Genomic DNA, 11547 nt, shown 5'->3' with positions numbered 1-11547 from the left:
AAATGTCACAGTGAGTGAAGACAAGAACTTCACATCTCATATCTCAATGCAGTAAGAATATATCTGAGGGTGTCCTTGTAGTAGGTGCTAGAAATTCAGGGCTGGAAACCAGGAGGGAGGCAGGGGATGGTGTTTCTGGATTGTGGGCCGCTGTTACCACATGAGGCACTTATTTGCCTTCTCATACAAAAAAAAAAAAAGTGCATTACATATTATTTTTATCCCTGGGACTTATGAAATAACTGACATTTTACATTTTAGAGCAAATCACTATATGCAAAATCGCCCCCTGCTCACAGACTATCTTCCAATAAAACGTATCAGAGAGATCTGTTTACTCCTAATTGTGTGACTCTCAGTCTTTGAACTTCAGTCACCTGGCTGACACGGAATTGTCCTGGATACACTTGGGGTTGTCCTGGAAAGATGTTATGCTTTCACCACCATTTTCAAAACATACTGCCTGCTGCCGTCGAGTCAATTCCGAGTCATAGTGATCCTATAGGGCAGAGTAGAACTGCCCCACAGAGTTTCCAAGGAGCGCCTGGTGGATTCAAACTGCTGACTTTTTGGTTAGCAGCTGTAGCACTTAACCACTACGCCACCAGGGTTTCCTTCAAAACATAGGCATAGCAAAAACCCCTTTTTTTTAGATACACAAATCCTTCCATAGTTTTTACAGACTATTGGCTAAAGAGGCAGATGGTTTACACCAGTCAGAAACACATAAGGGAAGCATGAAGAGCTGAGCTTCCCATTTGCAGGCTTAGCAGTCCCTCCCCACCCCGCAAAGAAGCTCATTGTCTCTTTGTCCATTTCTCTTTTGAATACATTTTGGATTTGGGGATGGCTAACTCTGCAAACCCAGGGAAGGAAAAAGCCCCAAAAGAAGAGAGAGAGCGCCCAAACACATGCGAGAGCACTTTTATGGGGGAAAAAAAAGAATAACAGAAACCGAATAAGGAAGGGAGTCTGAGGATAGAGTTTTTAAAAAGCTTGAAGTTGGGGAAAGAAAATAGGGAAATTGAGGTGAGAAGGTTATGATTTTAGGGAACACGGAATTGAAAGTACTACTTCATAAATAATATCACCTGATTCTCTAAAGGGGGCACCTGCCCCTGGACCCCAGAAAAGGGCTGCTTCCATTAGACTAGCTTTGGTGCAACACGTTCCCTGCAGTCATGGTTCAACGTGCCCAGCTGAATCCTGTTAGGCTGTGTACTGTGATACCATGTCTCACTGACCCAAGACAGATAAGTCTAATTAGATAATGAAATGACTCACTCTGTAAGAGTTTATCAATCAATCCATACTCTCAAGGTATAAGGCATTATAGACTATTTTTTATAAATTCCACATCAGGGCATATGATTTAATTAAAGGTTTTTGAAAATTTATAATTGTATTACCTTATATTAATTTTTCCACATATTATATAATTCTATTTATATGAAATATCCACAATAGGTAAATCCAGACAGACAGAAAGCAGATGGGTGGTTGCCCAAGGCAGAGGGGAGGAAAGAGAGGGCAGGAGCTGCATAATGAATATGGGGATTCCTTATACAGTAATGAAAGGCTTAAGTACTAGATAGAGGTGGGGTTTGGACAACACTGTGAATGTACTAAATGCCAATGAATTGTTTTCACTTTAAAACTGTTAATTTATGCTATGTGAATTTCACCTTAATAATAAAGAAAGAGAGAGAGGAAGGAAGAAATGAAAGCAGGCAGGCAGGTGAGTGGGAGGGAGGGAAAGAGGGGAGGAAGGAAGGAAATAATATGTGGAATAGCCTGGTGCCAAAATTCTAGCAAATTATTTCCACTGCTTAGTTTTCTAATTATGGAGTATTTCTTTTGCTGCTGTTGTTTTTAGGTGCCATCGAGTTGGTTCCAACTCACAGCAACCCTATGCACAACAGAATGAAACACTGCCAGATCCTGTGCCATCCTCACAATCTTTGCTATGCTTGAGCCCATTGTTGCAGCCACTGTGTCAATCCACCTCATTGAGGGTCTTTCTCTTTTTCGCTGACCCTCTACCAAGTATGATGTCCTTCTCTAGGGACCGTCCGGGGACTTCTCCTGATAACATGTCCAAAGTATGTGAGACTAGTCTCGCCATCCTTGCTTCTAAGGAACATTCTGGTTGTACTTCCTCCAAGGCAGATTTGTTTGTTCTTCTGTATATTCACTTTGCTTTCCCCTCCATTAGAAAGTTCTATACCAGTACCATTTATTCCCTCTTTTATTGTTCTGACGTTGCTGTCATTTACAGATTAACCTCTCTGGTTCCCTGTTGAAACTGTTTTGGTTTTGGTTAGTCCTTGAGAGTTCATTTCCTACATTGGTATCTGGCTGGTACAATCTTGCATCCTAGATTCAGGCTGTGCTCTGATGTTTGTTCTCAGACTGAAGGACTCCCTTTAATAATTCTTGCAAGTTTGGTTTGGTTTTTACATATTCCCTTCATTTCTGTTTATCTGGAAACGTCCTAATTTCACCATCATATTTGAATGAAAGTTTTGCAGAATATATTATTCTCGCTTGGCAATTTTTTTCTTTCAAGGTTTTATATGTGTCAACCCATTGCCTTATTGCCAGCATGGTTTCTGCCAAATAATCAGAATTTAATCTTATTGTTTCTTCTCTGTATGTGACTTTTTGTTTTTTCTAGAGCTGCTTGCAGGATTTTTTATGTTTCTTTGGTTTTAGAGAGTGTGATTATGATATGCTTGGTATTTTTCTTTTGGGGTCTATCCTATATGGGGTTTGTTAAGCTCCTTGGATAGTCAGCTTTTCATCACTCATATTAGGGAAGTTTTCTGTCAGCAATTCTTCAGCAATCCTCTCTGTGTTTTTCATTTTTTCTCCCTGTTCTGGAACTCTGGGCACTCGCAAATTTTTGCTTTTGATTTTATCCCACACAATTCTCAGGGTTTCTTCATTTTTCTTCATTCTGTTTTCTGATTTTTCCTCAAACAGATTTGTATCCAAGTGTTTGTCCTCAATTTTGCTGATTCTGTCTTCCATCATTTTGAATCTGCTCCTCAGCCCTTCTATGACACTGTACATTTCTGAAATCTTATTGTTTATCTTTTGGATTTCTAATTGTTCTTTTCGTATGATTTCTAGTTGTGAATTTATTTTGCATTTTGTTCCTGTATTACTTTCCTAAATTGTTCCATTTTTCTGTGAATTTGTCTGCCTTTTCCATAAATTTGTCTATTTTTTCCTCATTTTTGTTGTCTGCTTTTTGCTTTAACTCTTGGATTGCTCTGAATATTAGAAATTTGAATTCCCTGTCAGGTAGTTCTAGTGCTTTTTCTTCTATTGGAAAGTCATCTGGTGTTTTATTTTGGACACCTACTAGAACAATCCTGTCCCATTTTTAATACGTTTTTAAAAGATATTGTCTGATACCTTTGGGACACTCAGTAGTTATTTTCTTCATTTCTCGGTCGTAGATTTGTTTGTTTCATCCTGCTTTTTTGATTTATTTGGTTACATCTGAGCAGGTTGGCTACGTGTGCTTTGCTGTTTGCTCGTCTGTAGTCACGATGCTTTTCACCTTCTTGTCCAATGGGAAGAGCCAGTCATTCAGCTATGGTGCAGCAGGGCAGGTCTAGCTGAAGAGGAGGGGCTGGGATGGGTTGTTTGTGGCACATACTAGGGCCAACAGGGTGGGCCAGGAATCAGTGCTGGACAGGTTCCAGTAGGCCGTGCCTGTGCTGTTCAGAGGTGTGATGTTCACTGCAAAGCACAGGTAGACAGGGAAGAGGGCGGAGGTTGTGATGTGTGGAGCTAATAGGGTATGGGAAAGAGGAGAGAGAAACAAACAAGCCAAAAACAAACAAGCAAAGAACAAAAAAAAAAAAAAGAAAGAAAAAAAAGGGAAAAATAATCAGATAAAAATTTGGAAAAGAAAAGCCCCCAGGAGTACTGGATTCCCACCAGTGGGGCTGCTAAGACCAGGGCAGTGGTTCCAAGACTGTGCAGTACAGCCTGGCTAGAGGGGGTATAGATGTCACACAGCACCATGTATTCAGGAGACAGGAAAAGAAGATAAGTGTAGAGAGATAAGAACTGAGAAATGAAGAAAGGAAGGAAAAAAGAGAGAAAAGAAAGAAAGAAGAAAACAAAAAAGAAATACCTCTAGGGATCCCACTTACGTGGCTGTGATGATTTGGGGAGTGGCTCCTTAGCCATGCAGTGCAGGCCGGCTAAAAGGGGCTCCCAAGCTGTGAAAAGAAAAAGAAAACAAACAAAACAGAACAAAGCAAAACAAGGGGATAAAAAGCCCCAGGGATCCCACCAGCGTGGTGTGGCAGGCTGGGGGACTGGCTCCCAGATTTTCAAGAAAAAGCAAAGCTGGCTCACGGAGCCAGGTGTTCCAGAGAAAGGTGGGGGAGATAGTAGGAGGCACAGAAGAAACCAAAAGAAAAGAGACAGAAAGAACCAACACCAGCTCAGGGTTCCAGCCAGTGTGGGCAGGGCGAATCCAAGCAGCCTGAGGTCAAAACAGTTGCCTCCCATCCAAGAGACTGCGGCTGGTGGGAAGCAGAGGAGGTGGGGGGGGGGTGGCGGAGGGGGAGAAGGGGGGCATTAAGAAAGCATATATCACTGGTTACCAGGTGCTCTGTTTCCTGCTGGGAACTTCATGAAGCACTTTCCTGTACTCCCTGTCCATGTGTGGGGTGAATCCAAGCGGCAGGGAGGCTGCACTTTCCGGCTGTCGGAGCCACCGCAGCCAGCCAGGAAGCACAGAGGTAGACCAGCGGGGAGAGAATTGGGGGGTGGGAAAGCATGTATTGCTGGTTACCAGGTGCTCTGTCTCCTGCTGGGAGCTCTTAAGCTGCTTTCCCATGCTCCCTGTCTGCTGATCCCTAACTGGAGTCCAAGATGGCGGGTCCATGTTGTACTAGCCAATGGGGCCCTCCGCGCATATCTCTCCTCACTGTCTGTCCTCTGTCAGTTTTATTCCATTAGGTGCTTGGCTGAGTTCTTTATCTCTTTATTTGACACTTCAGGTTCCAGGAATGATATTTGTCTCTGTTTTACTGTTTTTCTGGTCTTTGCTATGGCGCCATGTTGGCTGGAAGCCCTCATATTGATTTTTTTTATATTACCTTGGGGCCCTGGTGGAGCAGTGGTTAAGAGCTCAACGGTTAACCAGAAGGTCAGCAGTTTGAATCCATCAGTCCTCCCTGGAAACCCTATGGGACAGTCCTACTCTGACCTATAGGGTTGCTAGGGGTAGGAATTGACTCGATGGCAACAGCTTTGGTTTTCTGGTTATATTAATTTATATATGTGAAAAATTCTACAGTAATATAAAAATATATCATGGGCAGTTACATAATTAGCAAATAATTATTAATTTGATTCTCTCTTTAAAAAAAAAGACAAATAACTTCCCTACTTATATAACTTCCTTATACAAGGCAGAAACTTTTTTAATTCCCTGAAAGCAAACCAGGAGGCCTCTACTTTGCATAATTTTATATTTGTCATTTTTATAAGAGAAGATCATGAGATTTAAAGAGGATCAGGGTCAGAAAAAACTAATTTTTTTTCCCTGTTTCTTTAACTCTTTTTAAATTTTATTGTGCTTTAGGTGAAAGTTTTCAGCTTAAGATAATTTCTCATTCAAAAATTTATACACATATTGCTTTGTGACTTTGATTGCAATTCCTGCAATGTGATAGCACTTTCCCCCTTTCCATCCCAGGTCCCTGTGTCCATTTGTCCAGTTCCTGTCCCTTCCTGCCTTCTTGCTTTTGGGCAGGAGTTGCCCATTTGGTCTTGTATATTTGATTGAATTAAGAAGCACGTTCCTCACATGTGTTATTGTTTGTTTTATAGGCCTGTCTGATCTTTTTTTTTTTTATTGTGCTTTAAGTGAACGTTTACAAATCAAGTCAGTCTCTCATACCAAAATTTATATACATCTTGCTATATACTCCTAGTTGCTCTCCCCCTAATGAGACAGCACACCCCTTCTCTCCACTCTCTGTTTTCTTGTCCATTCAGCCAGCCTCTGACCCCCCTGCCCTCTCATCTCCCTTCCAGACAGGAGCTGCACACATAGTCTCATGTGTCCACTTGATCCAAGAAGCTCACTCCTCACCAGTATCATTTTCTATCCCATAGGCCAGTGGAATTCCTGTCTGAAGAGTTGGCTTTGGGAGTGGTTCCTGTCCTAGGCTAACAGAAGGTCTGGGGACCATGACCTCTGGGGTCCTTCTAGTCTCAGTCAGACCATTAAGTCTGGTCTTTTTATGAGAATTTGAGGTCTGCGTCCCACTGCTCTCCTGCTCCCTTAGGGGTTCTCTGTTGTGTTCCCTGTCAGGGCAGTCATCGGTTGTAGCTGGGTACCATTTAGTTCTTCTGGTCTCAGGCTGATGTAGTCTGTGGTTTACGTGGCCCTTTCTGTCTCTTGGGCCCATAATTACCTTGTATCTTTGGTGTTCTTCATTCTCCTTTGCTCCAGGTGGGTTGAGACCAATTGATGCACCTTAGATGGCAGCTTGCTAGCAAGAAAAAACAAAATTAAAAAAAAAAAAAATCAACTCTTGGTTTAATTAACAAAATAGACTTTAACCGGGCTGCTAAAGCTGCCATCAAAGCCCCTCCCAAATATTGATAAATGAATATCTTGCTCTGTTTTCATATTTTCTGATCCCTGGTACTGCTGTATGCAGTGCCAGTTTTGGATGTTGGGTGAGTGAATAGACTTTCCTATGTCCTGCTTTGTTTGCATCTGTAAAATTAGAATATATTTCCCCACTTCTGAAGTCTATTTATCCTAAAACCATTTATTGAGCATCCACTGTGTGCTAGGCACTTTATCATGCTGGGAATGCAGAGGTTAAAAATATTCTTTCCCCTCAGTGAGCTCATAGGCTAGGAGTGACTCAGACAAGAAAACTGAAAAGTCTGAGAAAATGCATGATAAAAGTAGTTGAGGTGCTAGGGAAGTACATGGGAGGGGCTGGTAGAGGGGAATGATTGAGATGATGATACCTGAGTTTTGAAGGATAAATTGGATGGAAGAAAAGCATTTCAGAAAGAAGGACCATGCAAAGACATAGGAGGCCAAAGAGATTTTTTTTTTTTTTCTGGAAAGAGGAAGGATGAAGGAAAAGGCGTGGCAGGCTGTCAGGATTGGCCCACGGTCCATGGGAGGCACACACAGTTAAGTGATTGACTACTAGCTGAAAGGCTGGCAGTTCAAACCCACCCAGAGGCACCTTAGAAGACAGGCCTGAAGATCTGCATCCAAAAGGTCACAACCGTGAAAACCCTATGACAGTTCTACTCTGCAGCACTTGGGGTTGTCAAGAGTTGGATAAACTCAACAGCGACTAACAACAGCAACCATGCTAATGAGGTGGCAGACCAGTTGGGATCAGACTACAATCCAGGACTTTAATGGAAGTCAAGAATTGATAAGAACCCAAAGTAAAGCACTGACTGGCAGCAGAGATGCCATGGGGATGGGGAAAAAGGACAAGAATTTAAAAGGTAGACATTATTGGGCTAGATTCACTGGGTGGTGCAAAAGTTAATACACTTTAAATGCTAACAAGCGGCCATCTAACATGCATCAATTGGACTCAACCCACCTGGATCAAAGGAGAATGAAGAACACCAAGGTCACAAGATAATTATGAGCCCAAGAAACAGAAAGGGCCACAAGAACTAGAGACTTACATCATCCTGAAACCAGAAGAACTAGATGGTGCCTGGCCACAACCGATGACTGCCCTGACAGGGAGCACAACAGAGAACCCCTGAGGAAGCAGGAGATCAGTGGGATGCAGACCCCAAATTCTCACAAAAGACCAGACTTAATGGTCTGGCTGAGACTAGAAGCATCCTGGCGGTCATGGTCCCCAAACCTTCTATTGGCCCAGGATAGAAACCATTCCTGAAGGCAACTCATCAGACATGGAATGGACTGGACAATGGATTGGAGAGAGATGCTGATGAGGAGTGATCTACTTGTATCAGGTGGACACTTGAGACTGTGTTGGCATCTCCTGTCTGGAAGGGAGATGGGAGGGTAGAGAGGGTTAGAAACTGGCAAAACAGTCACCAAAGGAGAGACTGGAAGGAGGGAGCGGGCTGACTCATTAGGGGGAGAGTAAATGGGAGTATGTAGGAAGGTGTATATAAGTTTATATGTGAGAGACTGACTTGATTTGTAAACTTTCACTTAAAGCACAATAAAAATTATTAAAAAAAAAAGTTAATACACTTGGCTAACCGAAATAGTGGTAGTTCAAGTCCACCTAGAGGTGCCTCGGAGGAAAGGCCTGATGATCTACTTCTGAAAAATCAGCCATTGAAAATCCTATGATGCACAATTCTATTCTGACACTCACGGTGTCACCATGAGTTGGAATTGACTCAATGGTCACTGTTTTTTTTTGTTTGTTTGTTTTTAATTGGGTTTGGATACTAAGTGAATAAGATATGGTAAAAATAGGGGGAAAATGTCTTCCGTGAAAATACAAGGACCTCTTCCAGGTTTCTCACTGAGGCATCCGGATAGCTAGAGAGACCATATGCAGGGGTAGGGAACCTAGACAAGTAACAAGCTGGAGTTGGTGGTAGAGGGGAAATGTGATGAATTTAATTTTTCAGCTGTTGAGTTTAAGACACCTATAGAACATCCAAATGGAAAATATGAGCTCTTCACAGAGCTGCATATAAATGGAAAGTAAAGCCTGTAGGCTGTGTATTTCATGCAAGTACATTTTTAGTTTGCTATTAAAAAATAAAACTATAACTCTTATTTTATGTGCTCAATACTGCAGAATTTAAAAAATCTTTGTACTTTCTGCCTTTCCATTCTTTTCTGGCAATTACCGATTGCAGTGAATTGATTCATGAAACAGGAAGTGTTACCATAAATTATTAGAGACAGAAGGAACCCTACAGTTTACCTGTTCCAATTTTCTCATTACAGAGCAGGAAACTGAGCTATACGGTGGTTAGGTGACTTGTTTAACATCCATAGCAGTAGAAGAAGGCTTAGAACTCAGGTCTTGTGATTCCCAGTGCAAGGCTTTTTTTCTGTATCACAGTGTTTCCGCTGCTTTTGAATCTCCTAGCTAAAGATTTGGTGTACACACAGAAAGGAATGTTCTTTGGTGGTTACTAGGGATGGGAGTCGGAGGGAAAGGGAGTCGCTTTCTAGATAGTAGACACTTGTTATTTTTGGTGATGGGAAAGGCAATACCAAACGCGGGTGAAATCTGCACAACTTGACCAAGGCAAATGATGACACCAAGAAGTATACAAAAATAAGGGATGTTTTTGGTAAATGTTATAACATATAAAATTTTACAACAACAGCAATAATAACCCAGAAATATGTGTGTGGTTGCATAGGTAGATACGTCTGCATACATCTGTATATGAAGGTATATGTGAGGTGTATCCATAAGCATATGTATATAATTCATATATATAATAAAACACATAGAGGTCACAGTTATGGATACTTCCTAGAGATAACCAAACACCTTGCAGGATTAGTTTACTGGGTCTGAAGGCTTAGTCTTGTGGGATAACTCAGTCAATTGGCATAACATAGCTTATAAAGTTTATGTTCTACATCCTAGTTTGATGGGTAGTGTCTGGGGTCTTAAAAGCTTGCAAGTGGCCATCTAAGGTATAATTATTGGTCTCTGCTCATCTGGAGCAAAAGAGAAGGACTCCAAAGACTCAAAGAAGAAACTACAGGGAAAAAAGCCCGCATGAACCACATCCTCATGTACCCTGAGACAGGAAGAACTGGATGGTGCCCGGTTACCACTACTGACTGTTCTGACTGGGGACACAGTAGATGGTCCCAGATAGAATGGGAGTAAAATGTAGAACAAAACTCAAATTCTTAAAAAAGGCCAGGTTTACTGGACCAGTAGAGGCTGTTGCCCTGAGACACACTTTAAACTTGGAACTGAAACCACTCTCAGAGGTCACCTTTCAGCTAAATAGCACATTGGCTCATAAAATAAACAATATCACCAGTGAGAGCTCAGCTCTATTAATAAAAAAAAACCCTCTATATGAGACAAAAAGGTCAACATTTACCCTAAGGCAAAGATGGGAAGTTAAGGGGTGGGGCAGGGGTGTGGGATAACCAGGGAAGCTAGATTAATGGAATGGAACAACCAGAATACAAATATTGAGAATGCTGACACGTTGTAAAAAATCTAACCAGTCTCACTAAACATGTATAGATATTGTTACATGGGAACTGAATTTGCTGTGTAAACTTCCACCCAAAACACAATAAAATAATATAAAAAAAAAAGTGTTTGGTGGGAAGAAATTAAAATTGTGGATTTTTTTATTTATGAAGAAGTAGCTAAGATATGGTCCCTGGGTGGCACAAAAGGTTAAGCGCTGGGCTACTAACTGAAAGGTTGGTGGCTCAAACCTACCCAGAGGTGCCTCATATAAAAGGCCTGGGGTCTGCTTCTGAAAGGTCACAACCATGAAAACTCTTTGGAGCAGTTCTACACTGCAACACATAGGGTCTCCATGAATTAGAATCTACTCAGCAGCAACTGGCTTGGCTTTTTTTTTTTTTTTTTTAACTAAGATACAGTGAAATCATATAATACCTGGATAACCTGAGCCTTGGTTTCCTCATCTGTAAATGTGATAATAATTCTCACATCACTGGTGAGGTGCCACCGGGCTGTGAAGGTGCCAGTGTCAGCAGCTTTACATTTCTTTATCTGAACCCAAGTCCTCAGTAATATGAAAAGCGCTGTCTTAGCCTGGGTTTTCTAGAGGAGCAAAACCAGTGAAGCATGTATATACATAAATATATATACAGAGATTTATCTCAAGGAAATGGTTCATGTAGTTGTGAAGACTGGCAAGTCCCAAATCTGTAGGTCAGCTGTCAGGCTGGAGGCTTCTTCTGACTCACATGGTTGCATGGGCCAACAAACTCAAAATCGGCAGGTCAGATGGAAGGCCGCTGGCTCACGTACCAAGAATCAGAAGTCAGAAGATGACGATTGCAGACCGGACTTACTGGTCTGACAGAGACTGGAGATACCCAAGAGTATGGCCCCTGGATACCCTTTTAACTCAGTACTGAAGTCACTCCTGAGGTTCACCCTTCAGCTAAAGATTAAACAGGCCCATAAAACAAAACACACCAGCCCAGTGGCAAGGATGAGAAGGCAGGAGGAGACAGGAAAGCTGCTAATGAGGAACCCAAGGTTGAGAAGAAGAGTGTGTTGACATGTTGTGGGGTTGGCAACCAATGTCCCACAACATTATGTGTATCAACTGTTTAATGAGAAACTAGTTTGCTCTGTAAACCCTCATCTAAAGCACAATAAAAAAAATTAATTAAAAAAAAAAAAAGATGGCAATGCAGAGGATACAGGATCCAGAGAGAGGTTTGCCAGAACATCCATATATATTGCAAGCAGGCCACACCCCCAACGAAACTGATTGGTTTCAACTAATTTGCTGCTCACATCAGATCACAAAATGGGGAATGATTAC

This window comes from Loxodonta africana, chromosome 4 (assembly GCF_030014295.1).
Source record: "Loxodonta africana isolate mLoxAfr1 chromosome 4, mLoxAfr1.hap2, whole genome shotgun sequence".
Classification (NCBI taxonomy): Eukaryota; Metazoa; Chordata; class Mammalia; order Proboscidea; family Elephantidae; genus Loxodonta; species Loxodonta africana.
Note: the sequence above shows the minus strand (reverse complement) of the source record.